The sequence below is a fragment of the Pinus tabuliformis genome, chromosome 2_2 (assembly GCF_031772625.1).
Source record: "Pinus tabuliformis cultivar Carrire ecotype Pingquan chromosome 2_2, CPIR1, whole genome shotgun sequence".
Taxonomy (NCBI): Eukaryota; Viridiplantae; Streptophyta; class Pinopsida; order Pinales; family Pinaceae; genus Pinus; species Pinus tabuliformis.
The window spans coordinates 141,277,695-141,294,665 of NC_142300.1; positions in this window are offsets into that span (position 1 = coordinate 141,277,695).

The window sequence follows — 16,971 nt, forward strand, 5'->3', positions numbered from 1 at the left end:
CATCTTTCTTCCTCCATCCATCCTCCAAAATCCCATTTCTGAACACCCTGTAGAAAAATTACAGACATCCTGTAGAAATTCCAGAACATCCTGTAGAACCCCTGCAGACTTCCTGTAGAAGCTCACGAATTAGGTTTCTTGATAGCCAAACTCTGTGAAACTCTCTGGAAGGGTGTTAGGAACCCCTTAGGCCCTCTCTGAACCTTCCCGACCTCCTCCAAGCATTTCCTCTCGCAAATCCACCTCTGCACAGTCAAAACCAGTTAAAAGCACATGCATGATAATTCTAACAACTTATTCAAAAATACAAAAAGATGTTTTTTCAGATGTTAATGTAGAAATAGCTTAGACACATGCATTTTACCTTCCTAGAAGTCAATGGCATCTCTTTCAGTAGCTTGCATCCTCTTTCTTTCATCAGTAGGACTAGCTGGTAAAATTAGGGTTTGCTAGGGTTTACATTTCCTTTCAGCTTGCCAGTTTCTTTCTGCAAGTAGATTAGCCTTGTTTGAGTTAGCTTTCGTCCATCAGTTAAAAAGCTTCTTCTAAGAGCTCATAGAAGTTGGCTTAAGCTCCTAGCGGACTTGTGCCAGCTGACCAAGTGACAGCCGCAGCAAGACCTAGTACTTGTGCATACAGCACTGTCACTTCCAAGTTTGTTACGAACTACCGGGTTGATAAAATTAAAGAAGGGAGTCCCAGGAGTTGCAGCATTATTGCTACAATACTGGGGCCCACCAGGCTTCTCAAAAAAATCTATCAAAATCTTCCTCAACCATACAACCTCCTTTCCTACTTCACATGAAACCACATACTCTACTTCAACACTACTCAAAGCAACGTGATCTTGCTTTGTACTCATCCATGAGATCATGGTAGATCCCAAATTAAAGCATCCACTAGTAGTGCTTCTTCCATCGGTCTAGCTGCCGCCCCAATCAGAATTTGTGAAGCCAACCGGCTTGACTTCCTTGTTATTTTACTTTAGGCAGTGATGTATTGTGCCACGAAGATATCTCAATATATGCTTGGCAGCTATCCCATGATCATGATGAGTCTCCAACTAAAATTGATTCAGGATATTCACAATAAATCATATATCCACCCTAGTATTTACTAAATACATCAGAGAACCCACTAAATGAAAATCTGAGGTAGGATCCACAGGACTTGGGCAAGATCCCCTCAACTTCTTGAGATTAGTGATCATAGGAGTAGTCATGGGATTAGAATCGATCATCCTAAATTTTTGTAACAACTTGATGATATAATTTCTTTTCCCCAAATTATATCCCCAAGATTTTGCCAGACTTCCAGACCTAGGTAATAGTGCATCAGCCCTATATCCTTCTTCTCAAATTCATCTACCAACATCTTCTTACATTCTTGTATTCTTCTTTCCACACTAGAAATGAATAGCACACCCACATACAATAGAATAACGACTAGCTTATTATTCACAACCTTGATGTAGAGATTTGGATCAACGAAACTCTTCATGAACCCAATTCTTAGAAGGTATGCATCCATTATTTCATGACATGCCCTAGGATCTTGGTTCAAAACTATAGGTGTTATCGAGAAAACTAGTGTCCATTCAGAGCTGCTAGTCCCACTAAGACGGACAGCTATCTTAGAAACAAACAAGCTAAAGTTACTTGCGTTTTCCTTTATGAGAGATAGATGAGAGAGAAGCAGAGAGTACCAACCTCAGTCTTTCGCTTGGCTCCTTGCTTGTTTCCTCCCTCCTTTGACAGAGCTTCGCCACTCCTTCTTTACTTGTCCCACTTCAAAGAACACCTGTAGAGTTAAAGCAGCATAATACCATCAAAGCATAGAGATCTATAATCATAAACAATATAAGATCAGACATATATTAACCATACAAATGCATATATCAATTCAAGATTCAAAGATATACAAGAATATGGAGGAAAACTCAAATAGCTTTATTGATAGAATTAGTAGAAGAGAGGATTACAACCCATTGGTCTGACTTAGCGCCATCCTCCCAGCATGAAAGCCCTCTTCACCTCATGAAAAGCTAGATCACCCAATACTATGATGTTCCACAGAGAAACCAACAGCACTTCCTTACAAGATACAAAATTCCAGCCTCTGGATCTCTAGGATGAGGGATCCATATATAGATGTTTGTAGGTGGGTGAGTCAGCTTCTGGGATTTTGATTAGTGTCATCTCTCTGATAGTTCTTGGTTCCACTTGGAGATTTCATGATCTCTTACTCATCCCTGGGCGAATTCAAAGAGGCAAGTGTCAAATGGGAAGTTTCTAGAAGATTCTCTGGGTTTCCACCTAGCCAACTGCCTCTGCCATTTGTCTGCTCTCTCTCATCGCACCGTACAGAAGGGCTTTTCAGTATGCATCACACTTTTTGCATGTGGCAAGTGAGATGCATCACACCCTTAGCACTGAGCAGTCTGTATGGTCCTGTTTTGACCAGTTCTAAGTAGTTTTTCAGGGAGAACTTCTGGGAGATGATGTAATCAGCTGACCTTGCTCCTTTAGGGTATGAAACAACACTTTAGGGGCTTAGAAGCCCTTGGTTTATGGACATATGAGATTGGGGTTGCAGTGCCCAAATATGTCTATAACAATAGGGCCTTCTTGAGTCTACACACATGATTATATTTTCAATTTACCTCAAAGCCTTCGAGTTTCTCATTGTATACTTCCTCATCGATGGTCCCATTTAGAAATGTTGTCATCACATCCATTTGATGGATATTCCATCCCATTTTAGCATCCAATGACACCCAATTTCTAATGGTAGTATACCTTGTAGTGCATGCAAAGGTTTCTTGATAATATATGTCTTCCTTTTGAAAGAAACCACTTGCAACAAATTTGGCCTTGTATTTATCTATACTTCCATCAACAACATGTTTGATATTGTAGATCCATTTTGAGGTGACAACCAATTTTTCTTTAGGTCTAGGAATGATTTCCCAAACCTCATTCTTCATGATGGATTGATATTCTTCCTGCACAAATTTCTTCCATACTTGTTGATGATAAAATTCTTCAAATGTAGATGGTCCTTCTTCAATTAGTCTTCTCATATATGAAACATATGCAGAATATCTCTTCGGCCTTTTTCTTTCTCTAAAGGTTCCTTTCGCAGCTCCATGTCCTTCATCATCTGCAAGAGTAGATTTTAACAAATTTAGCCTCTTTCTAGCATTCGGTATGACCACAGGTTGAATAGGCTCATTTAGTCCTTCTTCTTCTTCTTCTTCTTGAATTATAGAGGGCTTGTCAGGTTGTACTTCTTCTTCTTCAAATATAGGTAGATATTCATCATCATAATCAATAGGAATATACTTTGATCTTTTGTAGGCTTGATTTTCATCAAATATAATGTCCCTGCTTACTTCAATGTGTCTCCCTTCCTTGATGTAGATTCTATATGATCTTGAGTAGAGACTATAGCCAACGAAGATCCCTTTGATGCTTGTAGAATCCAACTTATTTTCTTTTTCCTTTGGAATGTGGGTGTAGGTTAGACTCCAAAATATTTGGAGATAGTCCACACTTGGCTTCTTCCCTGTGAATTCTTCCTCGGGTGTCATATTTTCAAGAATTCTATGAGGACTTCTATTTTGAATATATATGGTTGTCATTGTTTCTTTTCCCCATAGAAATTTTGGTAAGCCTTGATCAAGGAGCATTGTTCATACACCTTCTTCAATAGTACTATTATTTCTTTCAACCACTCCATTTTGTTCGGGATAGTAGTGAACAATAATATCCCTCTTAATTCCTGCTTCTTTACAAAATTCAATCAATTCTTTAGAAGTGTATTCCACACCATTGTCAGATCTCAAAGTCTTTATTTTCCTTTCGATTAGGGTTTCCACTTCACATCTAAACTCCTTGAATTTTTCAAATATTTCATCATTTTTCTTGAGAAGGTAGAGCCATGTCTTTCTAGAGTGATCATCAATAAATGTTACATAGTAAAGATGACTCCAAGTTATTTTTCAGACATGGGCCCACACACATCATAATGTATAAGGTCTAATATTTATTTATACCTTGTTTCACTATTTGAAAATCATTTTCTTGTATGTTTTCCCAAAGAGCATCCCTTGCAAACTCCTTCATGATATTATTTGATATCAGGGATGACATGAATTGGATGTTTAAGAGTGGGAAATAACTTGTAGTGAAGATGACCATATCTTCTATTCCATAGCTCAACGGCATTGATTTCCATATGAACCAGAGATTGAGTAGGTGGTGCAATGACTCTATACAAGCTTCCTTCATGAACTCCAATAACCCTAGCTTTATCAATACTTGAATATTTTCCCCAAACCAACACCTTTCCATCAAAAAAAGAAACTATATCCCCTTTATCTTCTAAGCAAGAAATTGAAAGCAAATTCTTTTTCAAACCTGGAACATATAGTATGTTATTGAGATGAAATTTTTCTCCATTTGCCATCTTCAAAGATATTGATCCCATGCATCTAAAAACGTAGCTTTTGTTGTCTCCCAATTCCACCACATGAGAAGATGGTTCCTTTGATAAAGTTTGTATTTGTTTACTTTCCCCTGTCACTGATCCATTCATTATCATCATTAAGTGATCTTGTAAGTGTAGCTAAGAACCCTTGACTTTTGACCTTGTTGAATAAGTAGTAGACAATATTCTTGATCCATATTCCTATAGAATTGAATCCCATTGTTATCATAGAGGGAGTAATCATCTCCTTCAAGCCAATGAAGTGATATTCAATCTTCTTTGACCTTAGCTCTAATACCATGTTGAGAAATCAATGCTAGTAGACCTAGGGTTAGATTTCTCTTTCTTGATAATTACTTGTAAATTATGTTGGCTTCTTTTACTTATTTGTTATATTATCTTTCATGAAGCAATTACCAAATTATGTGTGCATGAACATCACAAAAACATAAGACACAAGAAGTAGGCACTCTGCTAGGGAAACCCCTATCTAAGGGAAAACCCAATCAAAATATCTTCCTTCAATAGTTTTTCTTGAGACTCTTCAACCTAGACACCCACCCAATAAGCAAACCCAAACCGGCAACGGGGCTCGACCTTAAGCCCCCCCACCCAATAAGTAAATTGAAACTTTAGTTGCTTGACCTTAAGGGAGAGGTGTAAGCAGGCTCGACCAACGCCCCCCCACCCAATAAGTAAATTGAACCTTTAGGGTGCGTAAGCACGCTCGACTAATAAGGACCTTTAGGTACTCGACCAAGAGGGAGAGGAGAGGTGCTCGACCATAAGGTCCATCAGGGGCTCGACTGTTAAGGACCTTTAGGTGCTCGACTGTTAAGGAGAGGAGAGGGAGAGGAGAGGATGCGGAAGCAGGCTCCACCAACGGCCCCCCACCCAATAAGTAAATTGAACCTTTAGGGTGCGTAAGCACGCTCGACTAATAAGGACCTTTAGGTACTCGACCAAGAGGGAGAGGAGAGGTGCTCGACCATAAGGACCTTTAGGTGCTCGACCATAAGGGAGAGGGAGAGGAGAGGAAAGACATTGAGGAAAGAGAACTACCATGATGGGTCGTGTGAACCCGGCATCCCAGGCACTATACGTGCGTTCTTTCGGTAACCTTCGGGGCCCTGGACATAGCCGTTAGTAAAACTTCTCATTATGGTATAGCGCTCCTTTCCATACCACCTTAGCTAGGACCTGTGCTTAGTAATTCTCTTTATGCTGATCCTGATCCTTATTTTATGCTTCATTGGATTGGTGGGTTCTTCATGCTTCATACTTGGGTCTTGCAAGCAAGAAATTCCTCTCCTTATCAGTCGAGCCCCCTGTCGGGTCCTTGCACTACGAAGCGCAAGCCCCTCCGGGACCTTGGCCTTACCTGAGTAGAGCGAAAAAATAAGGGTGAGGAGCGAGAAGCCCACTCACCCGACCATAGAGAGGGTGAGGATCGCCTTTGGGAAAGTTCCGGGCTGGGGTACGGCCGGTGAGTATGCGAACATGAATTTGTAGGTGGAATCCGTAGCGGCATTCTTCTATGTTGGGATACACCTATCCCTGTCGATCAACCCTTCCCTTTCCTCCGGCACCATATGTTACACCCCGGTCAGTAGCATAAGGCTGAGATACCTCTTCCATACCAGGTCATCCTTTCCTTCTTCGATCCAACCTTCGACCTAGTAGCAACAACATTTCGACTCTAGCAACTTTGACTTGGTATCTTCCGGCATCAACAAACAACAACATCAACTTCGATTTTGACAAAGATACTTCAAGCTCCTAAATTAAACCACACAAGAGAGAGAGAGATCCCAAAGCTTCGATTTTGTCTTTCCCTTCCTTTTTTACCAAACTTGCACTCCTTTTAGCCTCCTTCTTCACCTTCGCACTTTTCTCAGCTTCCAACTTCATATATGAACTATGTGTGAGATGCTCCAAATGAATTCGAACTGCCTTGTATATATATCCTTCCAATGAGGTCGAATTACCTTTCTTGAGGATGACTAGGTGTGGAGGTTAGATAATTCATATTTGATTCAAAAATAATTCTTTTTACATCATTTGAAAGCCCAAGAAGGGTCTCATAAAATACACGACGACTCTAATAACTCTTTATTAATCCTAGGAGTACACAATGGGGACTTCGACTAATAAAATGTTGACCCAAGCATGAAACCCTTGCTTTAATAAGTGATTGTAACAATAATAAAAATTATTTTGACAAATACATTTTATGAAGACCGGACCTAGTTACATTTTTCAAGAGTCTTAGGGGTTTTACTCGTGAAAATCACAACTCAAATACAAATTTAAAATGTCATATTTCTTACCCAACCTGAATTGAGGCACAAGCATTTGAATATATTTGAGATCCATCATGTGGAACCCATATTCATATGATGAAATTATCACCAAATTCTTCCACCAAATGAAACTATTGACTAATTCACCTCATCCAATTATCAATAGAGTACACAAACAATTTCATCAATGATAACCCACTGGGCCAACCAACCAAACATGCAATCTTCATGAAGCACATTAGAGCAAGGAAAGTTCCCTCACACACCCTCAACCTATGACAATTCATGTCTTTAGGCTCACCTAAACTAAGTGTAAGTCCACTCATCAAACCACCAAACTATTTAATCCCTAGAATATGAGAGTTTTTACCCAAAATGCAAGCAATTCAGCACAATTTGCATCAAGCATTAGGAATAAATATTTGCAGTAAAAAAAAAAGGAAAACAAAAACAAACATTTTCTCCTTTGTATATAGGTGTTGGGATTCCTATTACATGTTAGCATTGTAGTATCCTTATATTATCTTGATTTAGTGACTAAGTTAGTTAGAAATCAACCACCCATTTTCTACATATGGACTTTCAAATCTTAGGAATTCACTTATTTGGAATATTTCCAATAGCTCACCTAGTTGATACAGGGTGAGATCTAGGGAGTGTATAACGTGCATATAACCCTCCCCGTGATGATCAAGGGACTAAGCTAACCCCCATACTATAATTGTGAGGAAAATGAATATACTGGGGAATATCTTACATCACATTGTTAGATGTTCTATGAAGACTATACCCCACGTAGTCTTCTTATAAAACCTAAGATTCGAGTTGTGAATCCAATCACGAACCCAATATCTAGGATTCCAGTGGCATCTTTCAAAAACTCTCTTCTATAATCTAGTTTATTCAACCATGATATTAGAATCATTATCAAATAACCAAACACGTAACATTATAGTAGACAATATACAACATACATTTAAAACTAAAAAACAATAAATTAAAAACAACTCAGCTTGTCCCCGCTATTGAAGCAGGTAAAGAACACTTTAATTCTCTTTCTATTAATGAAATACTTGTAATAATAATAAACAAAATATCAATTCAACATTTCTTTCTTGTTGCAATTGATGATTTTCCCATCTTGCAACAACCTCAATGATGTCGTGAGTACATGATCGGGTCATCAATGAGAGCTACAAAGGCCATAAGAACAAAGGGGAAGAAGAAACATTTGATGAAATCATTTCTGAATTCTATTCAAAAGTGAAGAAAAAGAAAAATAAATGATTTACTAGTTATATAATTAGAAACATCACGTACCATGTTATGAAAACATATTTTTGATGATAAAATTGATTGAAATAAGTGTTTTATGTTTATGAATAATGAATGAATGGATGGATGAATGGATGTTATAGTTTAATGAAAGATTGCTATATGTTTCTTTATGTAAAAAGCATGTATGTTTCTTTATGAATTTTTTGTTTTGCTAGTGTTTATGCACGAATCCTAATTTGTTGATTTCAACTATTTCCTAGTAGATAGATTGGATACTAGGGAATTGAGAGTGATGTGAGAAGGGGGTGGCGGGGGAGGGAGAAGGCAGGTGGGGTGCAGGAGGGGCCATAAGAGCTTCCACCTTCATGTGGTTAGCCCTATTCATTAGATAACAAATTAGGATTTGATAATATTGCAGAAAACTTCCCTCAATACAACAGAGCAACAACAAAGTTAATGTTGAGTTCGTGTGTGGCTTCGTCAAATCGAGGGACATTTGCTCCAGGATTTGACTACTCCGATAAATTATTCTAAAAATAAGAGAGGATCTCACTCGGGTATTCATGCACTCGATTCTTTTTAATTAAGATTAATTCATAAAAATGTTTGTTGATTGATTATATTATTTTGATGATTATTTTTCTACCTTCAACTCAATTTATGTGAGTTTTGGGTAGTTTATTCTCAATTTATTTGTTTTCATCCCAAATTCAACATCAAATCAGTTGAAATGGATCTTTACTAGTAAATTTCATGTATGTTATACAAATCAAGTCAAAATTTTATTATTTTTTCATCTAACTTGTTCATATGAGTCTTCTACCTCGATTACCTTCTCTTGTTTGATAGACCTAGTACTTTTTTCTACATTGATATTTCCAGTCATGCTCCTTGTAAAATTACATTTAGGAGACAAACTCACATTGAGAGAATTCCTTCTTTTCTTTAATCTTGGTGTTTTTATTCTTGGCATGACAAATTGACTTTTTATATCTAGAACTTCTTATTGAACATGTGTTCTAGGTTCAACCATAACTACTATAGTTACATGTTCTTGAATTAACATGATGTTATTCCTTCTTCGTATAAGCTATATTTTTCTTCTTTTAGAAGAAAAACATATTTAGGTCTAACTCTAGGGTTTTGGGATTTCTTATCAATCCTTCTAGGCTGCTAGGGTTTATAAACCCTAGACTTCCAATTTTTATCGAACCTTTGTCATATGCAAGTTTTCTTTCTAAAATTGAAATGCCAAAAACCATAAAATCCATATGTGATAAAATTAATCAAGGCATATTAGGGTTTATAGTCCATTATAACTTTTGTGAGGCAACATATCTCAACTAGTTTCATATGCAAGGCATCTTTCAAGGTCCACTTCATCAATACAATGCCCTGCTTCTGAGCAAATTCTAAAGTGCAATGTAACATTTCCAAAAGAAACATAGGTCCCCAAAACTTCAATCCAATGTATAACACTTCAGTTTTCCAAATAATTTTGGCAAAAGTATGAGAATTTCACATAGTTAATCCCTGACATGCTTGATTAGATTTCATGTGCAGTTACCCAAGATACATTTTGATAAAGAGGCTTCTTTTAAGCCTTATCGAGCTATGGATTAGCTACCGCAACAATGAATATTGGTTCAGGCTAGGGTCATTAAATGCCATGCACTTGACATTTTGATATATCACGACAACCATTGATTTGCATTTCTCACTGCCATTGGATCATATCGCTCAATAGAAAGGCATGCGTTATAAAAGTCCCATCTTCTCACCCGACATTACAAATTGAACATTGGATGTAATCAGTGTGGGTCTTCAGATCGCATCAGGGGTTAAAATCGCATTGAAATGCACGCAGGTTCAAGGGGGATGCACCTTATCAACCATAGGATCGATGGATTTACAACCGCTTGATGATATCAGATTCAAATATGAAAGTGGGTAAATGACGATTAAATGATATGATGGGAGGGGCTAGCCCCACTACTAGGTCGACGTGGTGTCATGCTATTGGGTATCAGGTGCAAAATAATTCCTAAAAAACCACCCCTCGATCGGTCTGATACTTCTTATCAAAACAAGGGATCATGGTTCTATGAATATCAATTTGTTTTATAATACACCATTAACCGTCAAACTTCCAATGAAAAACCCATCGGATACACAGAGGGGTCTTTGGATTCACCTGTGTATTCTATTAGATATAATGTTGGCCCGTTGGATAAACCGTCATATTTACAACACATTAAGGTCAGAAGGGGTTGTTGGATGTACAATGCGGTCGTCAGATGTATAATAGCAGTGTCGAATTACTACATCAAATTTATGACATAGACATGTTAGAAACCCCTAGTTGAATGCATACCTTGGCCTTTGATTCATTCTCAGATATCCTGTCGGCTATCTGACACCCATTGTAAGATTCTTATCGTTGAATTTGTGTACTTTATAGCAGAAATTTATCTTACATTCGACAAGGAAGAAGTTGGATACTTGACGGAATATTCATCTCATGGTTGTCGTTTATCTAACTAGAGGTTTGTGGATTTCCCATTGACTATCCAATGCCAATTTGTTGGATTCTTATCATCAAATTTGTGGACTATCCGACGAGATGCCGTGGGCTATCCAATGGACTATGTGTTGAATACTCGACAGAATATTTATATCTTGTTCATCGTTTATCCAACTAAAGGCGGTTTTCGGATATCTGATGGCCATTTGTCCAATCAATTATTTGGTCGAGTTGCACTGATGGCCTTGGAAAAAGAGGCCTGTCGAAGTGATTATAGAATTCTATCAAACATATGACATTAGGCCATAAGATTTTAGTGCACTATAGAGTAGTGCTCGGGGATGCATCCTCATGGAACACTAAATTTAAGATGGATTTAAACTATTTGTTTTAGATGTTACCATGAATATATGTACATATATAGTTATTTATTTTTCTTATTACAAACTAAGTACATGTTTACTTTTTTATCTCCATGATCACTTCATAATCAAAACTATATGTTTTTTTTTAGTTCAAGTAGCTTGTTTCCTCTAGAGATGGCTATAGGTTTAATATTTGGCTTGATAAACTGCGACCTAGGGGCATCTAAGCTGTAAAAATAACTCGAGTATCGCGCCTGGCCTGGGCCACACCAACCCTTAACATGAATGGATTTTTTCCATGGAGTTTTGAATCAGTGACCTTCACATCACGAAGTGACTTAACCATACACCCCATCACTGTTTATTATACGCCCCGTGGGCCAAAAGTATATGCTTCTTATTATTATCATTGTCATCTAATAAATTATCAATATTTTTTTATTTCTATTCAGAAACACAAATTTAAATTTCCCCTAAAGCCCTTTTGTTTATTTTTAACTTTAATATAAGTATTTTTCATTACTTTTTTACTTCCTTTAGAGCACCTCACAATTCGTGCAATAAATATTCTAAGAAATGTTAGAAATTTGTCACACAATAACATCTTTGATATTATCTTTAACTCTACTAACACAACAAAGAGTATCACTCATATTTAACAAGCATGAGAAGAATACTAAGGAAGCTCATCCTAGAGAAACAAGTGGTATAAGGGGTAGAAACTTGTTCCAAGATGATGGAACTTCCCTAAGCAAAGTGAAGTAGAGAGGACGAAAAGGAAAACCCACACATCATAATGGTCTCTCTAGTAAGGGTAAGAAAACCAAGTGAAATCTAGTAAGGGATTCAAAAAATGTGATTAAAATGACCAGAAATAAGCCTAAGGAAGATCAACATATATAAGTAAATAAGGCAATGTATAGAAAAAATCACAAGGTAGATTTTTTTGGGAATCCTCCCAAGGTATGGCTAGAATACAACAAAGGAGAGAAAATGAGGCTCATATTTAGATTCATGGTAGGTATAAAGGAGGTATTCCAAGATTATAAAAATATCCAATATGAACACCAAAAAGGAAAATAGGTGCTAAATTAGGGCATCCATGTAAAGGAATGCTCTACCCTGTAAGTCATGAAATGAAAATAAAGAAGGGTTATTGTCACAACCTAATGGGATCAGACCTAAGGCATAATGAAGAGGGAAACGATGGTCAATAATGCATTAGAAATGGCATGGAAAGATCTACCTCTATATGCCAGGGTCAATAAAATTCACCTAATATCCAGTGGATATAGCAATAAAAATGCCTACCTTTCCTATGAAATCCATCTAGAAAGACTAGACCCATGGTCAAATCCATGTTTTGTATACGTGTGTCCTTGTATAAATCCTCAATGATTGTGAAAAATGTCAACATAGATAGATGAATTACGTAAGTAACATCGCGCTCTCACCATGGGTGTGCCTATGACAAGCCTAGAACATGTGACTAACAAATGCAAATAAATCAATAAGCATGATAAGCATTGAACTAAAACAACCCATTCAAGATAAAAAGCACTCATGTCACATACCAAACCAAAAATAAAATACATATGTATAAGGTACAACATAATCTAATAGGTTATGTTATTTAGTACCCAACCCCAGGCATAAGCCAAGGATCCCTATGGATGTTTATGAACTCATGGGTTGTTGTCAGCATCATATGGCACACCATTTCGAGGCCACACTAAACAAAGTTGAATTGTCACATTCCTAAAGGTTGATGATTCCAGAGGAAAGCCTAGAAATGTATCATTATTAGGAACTGCCCAAGGACATAGAGAGTAAGTAATATGATGAACTATTATAGCTCCTTGATGATGCCTATTAATACACAAAGTAGTTACAAGACACTCGCCAATGGGGGGGGGTGTTGGATTGGAAAATTCATTGTAAAGTTTTATAAAATCCAAGACTTGACTCGATCCAAGGGTGGAACTTCATTGGATGACTGAGGAAATGGCCCCTGGCCTGATTCAAAATTTTGTTTACCAAGCTCCACCATTTATAATTCAAGAAAAATAGAGGCATTATGACACATATCCTCCCTTGGATTATTAATCAAATAGATGACCTCCACGATGGTTCATTGTGAAGGGAACTTATCATCAAGGAGTCATATGGAATAGTTGGAGTGATGAATTTTGTGGGAAAAATTGTTATAGCTAAAAATTTCATCCTTAAGGTACAACATAGTTCAAAATGACACCCCTTTGGGTCTACTACAGAAGCACCTCAAAATGAGAGCTAGAATGTAAGAGAAAAGCTAGGGATAGTGATATTACATCAAAGTTGAAACTCACTTCTCTTTGTAATAAGCTACAAAACACATTGAGCCTATTTATGAGTTGTGGTGAGAGGAGGAGCCAAGGGAAAGTACCATAGAGGGACCAACATTGTAAGTATTGATTGGTATAATAAAAAGATCATACATTTCCCTAATGCAACATATTTTTTCTATTTTATTGATAATGTATGTATCTATTTTATTATGATGACAATGCCAACTTCATCTGTAAGGATATATATATAGTGGTTGTTTGTTGTTTGTGTGCATGTTACAGGTGCAAGTAGTGAAAATACCAAGACCTTTAGGAGCTTCATCACTGCAAGCACCAACCATCCACCTTCCATGATAAGGTGTAGTTATTTCTTCTTCTCCATTTAATTTCATTATTCATTCCTATGCCATATTTTTTATGGGTTGAGTAGATATCAAAAATATTGTATTTCATAGGCCTTGGGTAGGTCTGTGGGTCAAAATTACCCTATTACTATAGAGGAAATTCCATATAAATAGGACTAGCGCTTACAATAGAGAGTCCTAGTGGATCCTTTTTGTGGTATTTTTTTCTCATTTAATTTCTTTTGTTTACTTTTCTTGCTTTTGAGTCATCATTAGGGGTCTTAGAATAATTCATTATGAAAAGTTGTGCTTGAAAAAAACTTCAAAACTAGGTCTAAAACCCTTCAACTCCCCTCTGCAGTCTTGAAAGAGTGTTGTTCGCTTGTTCAACACTATGTATGAGTTGTGACAAAGGATTAAAACTCTCTATTTCCTCTGTTATAAAGCATTAAAACACTCAAAAAGGCGTTTTGCATGGGTTTTCTCTAAAATTTCTCAATTTTTCTTGCACCAGTATTAGCCCAAGGTTAGGCCAACTTTAGATCTAATTCTTTAGTCCTTGTCTCATTCAAAAATTTCTTAAATCCACTTCAAATAAGTGAGTTTGCAATCTTGTATAAAAGTTTTGAATCCTCTTGGGTTTTATTCCCAACGGTGACATTGGAGGTTGGGTGTTTCTGTCAGTCACCATTTTCATGTATCCATGTTTCATTTTTGCCTTATGTTGTGAGTATGTTCTAACATTTGAATCCTTTTCTTTGATGCATTCTTTCTTGTTGTTAGGGTCTTAGGTTTTTGGTGCGTTCCTTTTTTATTCCTTTGGATTTCTCTTTGATTTCCTGCATATTACGATTCTAATATATTAATGTACATAAGAGTGATAATGAGAGAGTTTTGAGGATTGTATTCATATTGCATTGAAAATATATAACTCTTCTATAGATAGTTTTCATTGAAATAAAATATTACATTTGCATATTTTGCATCTCTTTCCTTGAAGCAATTCAAAAAACCATTGAGTTTCATGCCATATACTCATGACATAAAAAAATAGCCACTAAGAAGCAATTTAATTAAATTTATCAAACAATTTTCATTTCTTTGGCAGCGCACCAACATTAGCTTAGGATTATAGGGCCTTCGAATAGGTTGGTGGGGATGCTCTCCAAGGCCATAAAAACAAAAACTAGAATCTTCAGTTAGTTAGTGTAAATCTAGATACAATTAGACATTGTCTAGGAATCCCTTTTGACACAAGGGTCAAGCATTAGGTCACATTGGGGATGGTGGAGTGACCGCCCCACTTCATTTGGTCTTGTTGGTGTGGTCTACATACATACCAAGGTATCTATTGGGAGGTTATGAGATCAATATTGCTGATGTCCAAAATAAAAGTACTATTTGCCCAAATTTTTTTGAATCCTTGGTAGGCTAGAACAAAAAATATGGGAATGTAGCCTTTAATTTATAACCTTCTTTATCTATATTACAATTTCAAAGTAACTACTCAATAAATAAATACCAATAACATTAATATGATTGTTATATTTACATGCATGGACCAACCATAAGTAGTGCCATAAGTCACATAAGAAAAGAATTAAAACATCTATTAACGATGTATTTACAACTATAAAAGATAAGACATACATGGTAGATTGTTATAGCAAGTAGTTGCAACCATGTCAAACAAAATTCAACAATATTTACTGCTTCTATTTCATATAGAAACTCATCAACAAGAGAGGCGTTGTGTACAAAACAAATGAAACTACAATTAAAAATGTGAAGAAAATAAATAATAACAATAAGACATAGGATGGAAAGATAAGAAATAAATCCTTCATTGAGTATATTTGAAAAATTGTTTGGATATAATGATCCCAACTTAACAAATTATAAGTAATATATGACAAGAATCTTCTTTGGAAATGACAACGCTTATAACCTTATGAGTCAAATGTAAGTAGTAAAGAACAAAATATAGCCTCAGCCTTGTTGCAGCTAACTCAATAAGATCTTTTGGATGTTGGTATGACTTGCAAAAAATGTTAATTATTAGAGATGACAAATAAACAATAGAGATAATTAAAGTCAAAAGTTAAAGTATACCTTAATAAAAAACACAAAACTTTTAAACCTCCTTTCATTGCTACTATTTAAAAGAAGTCTTATAACAAAATTTTCATGTGTCTCAAAATATCTAAAACAACTTAACAAATTATCCCAAAACTAAAGAAATTAGGCTCATTCATACGATACTCTGTGTGAATATTTATCTAGTTTTCCTTCTCCATTTAGATATTTGTAATCAAGTTTTACTTAATAGGGTTATGCAATTGTTTCATGTTTTATTTTCACTGAGATTCATCAATAAAAATGACTCACAAATAGGTGAGAAGGAAAATCATTTTAAAATGGTGGACTCTTAATAAATAGGGGACACATATGACTCAAGAGGGAGGGAGGACCCACTTCCGTAACATTAGCATGCCATCATATTTACATAAAAAAAAAAGATCTTTTAAAGAAACGAAAATCCACATTATTCATGACAACACCTTGTATCTTGTACAAAGTCATGCATCACATTATGGTCACTCATCACAAGATCGACTTTCCCTCAAAGATTCCAAATATATATATATATATATATATATATATATATATATATATATCAAAATTAGTGAATAGGAACTTTCCATATGAGTTTGATTGTCAAAACAAAACCATCATCAAAACTAACCAAACAACTGTAATTAATACTTAATAGAAGTCCAAAACCTAATCTACAATCCTATAAATTAAAATATGTATGAGAAAATAGTTGAGTTATATGTTGTTTCATAAAAAATATTATAAGTTGCAGCCATTGGTTTCCCTGTAGATGACTCAACAAGGTTTGCATTAGACACAACCTCCTTTTATTTTCCTCCTTCTTCATGAGGTGAAGCTCTGAAAACATCGCCTATGTTTAAGTGTTCAAGATTAGAAGTAGGATTTTCAACATTAGGGCTAATAGAATTTACTGGTAGAGGACAAGGATTAGTTGAATCAAAATGTTTGGGAATTGGATCATCAACAACAACAACTTTAGTAGCAACAACATCAATATGACTAGGATCAAAAACTGTAATGACAATAGTCACAATATATTTGGTGTTAGGGTTATAGATGCTTCAAATGGGGAATACTGAGCATGGATTTTTGAGGAATGAGAGTGATTAGACATATGGCGAGCAAAGTTTGTAACAATTTGTCCCCAACCTTTATCTTCAACCTTTATCCACCCTTTATCACTAAATTTATAGTAATTGAGTGCAATTCTTCAAATTTTAC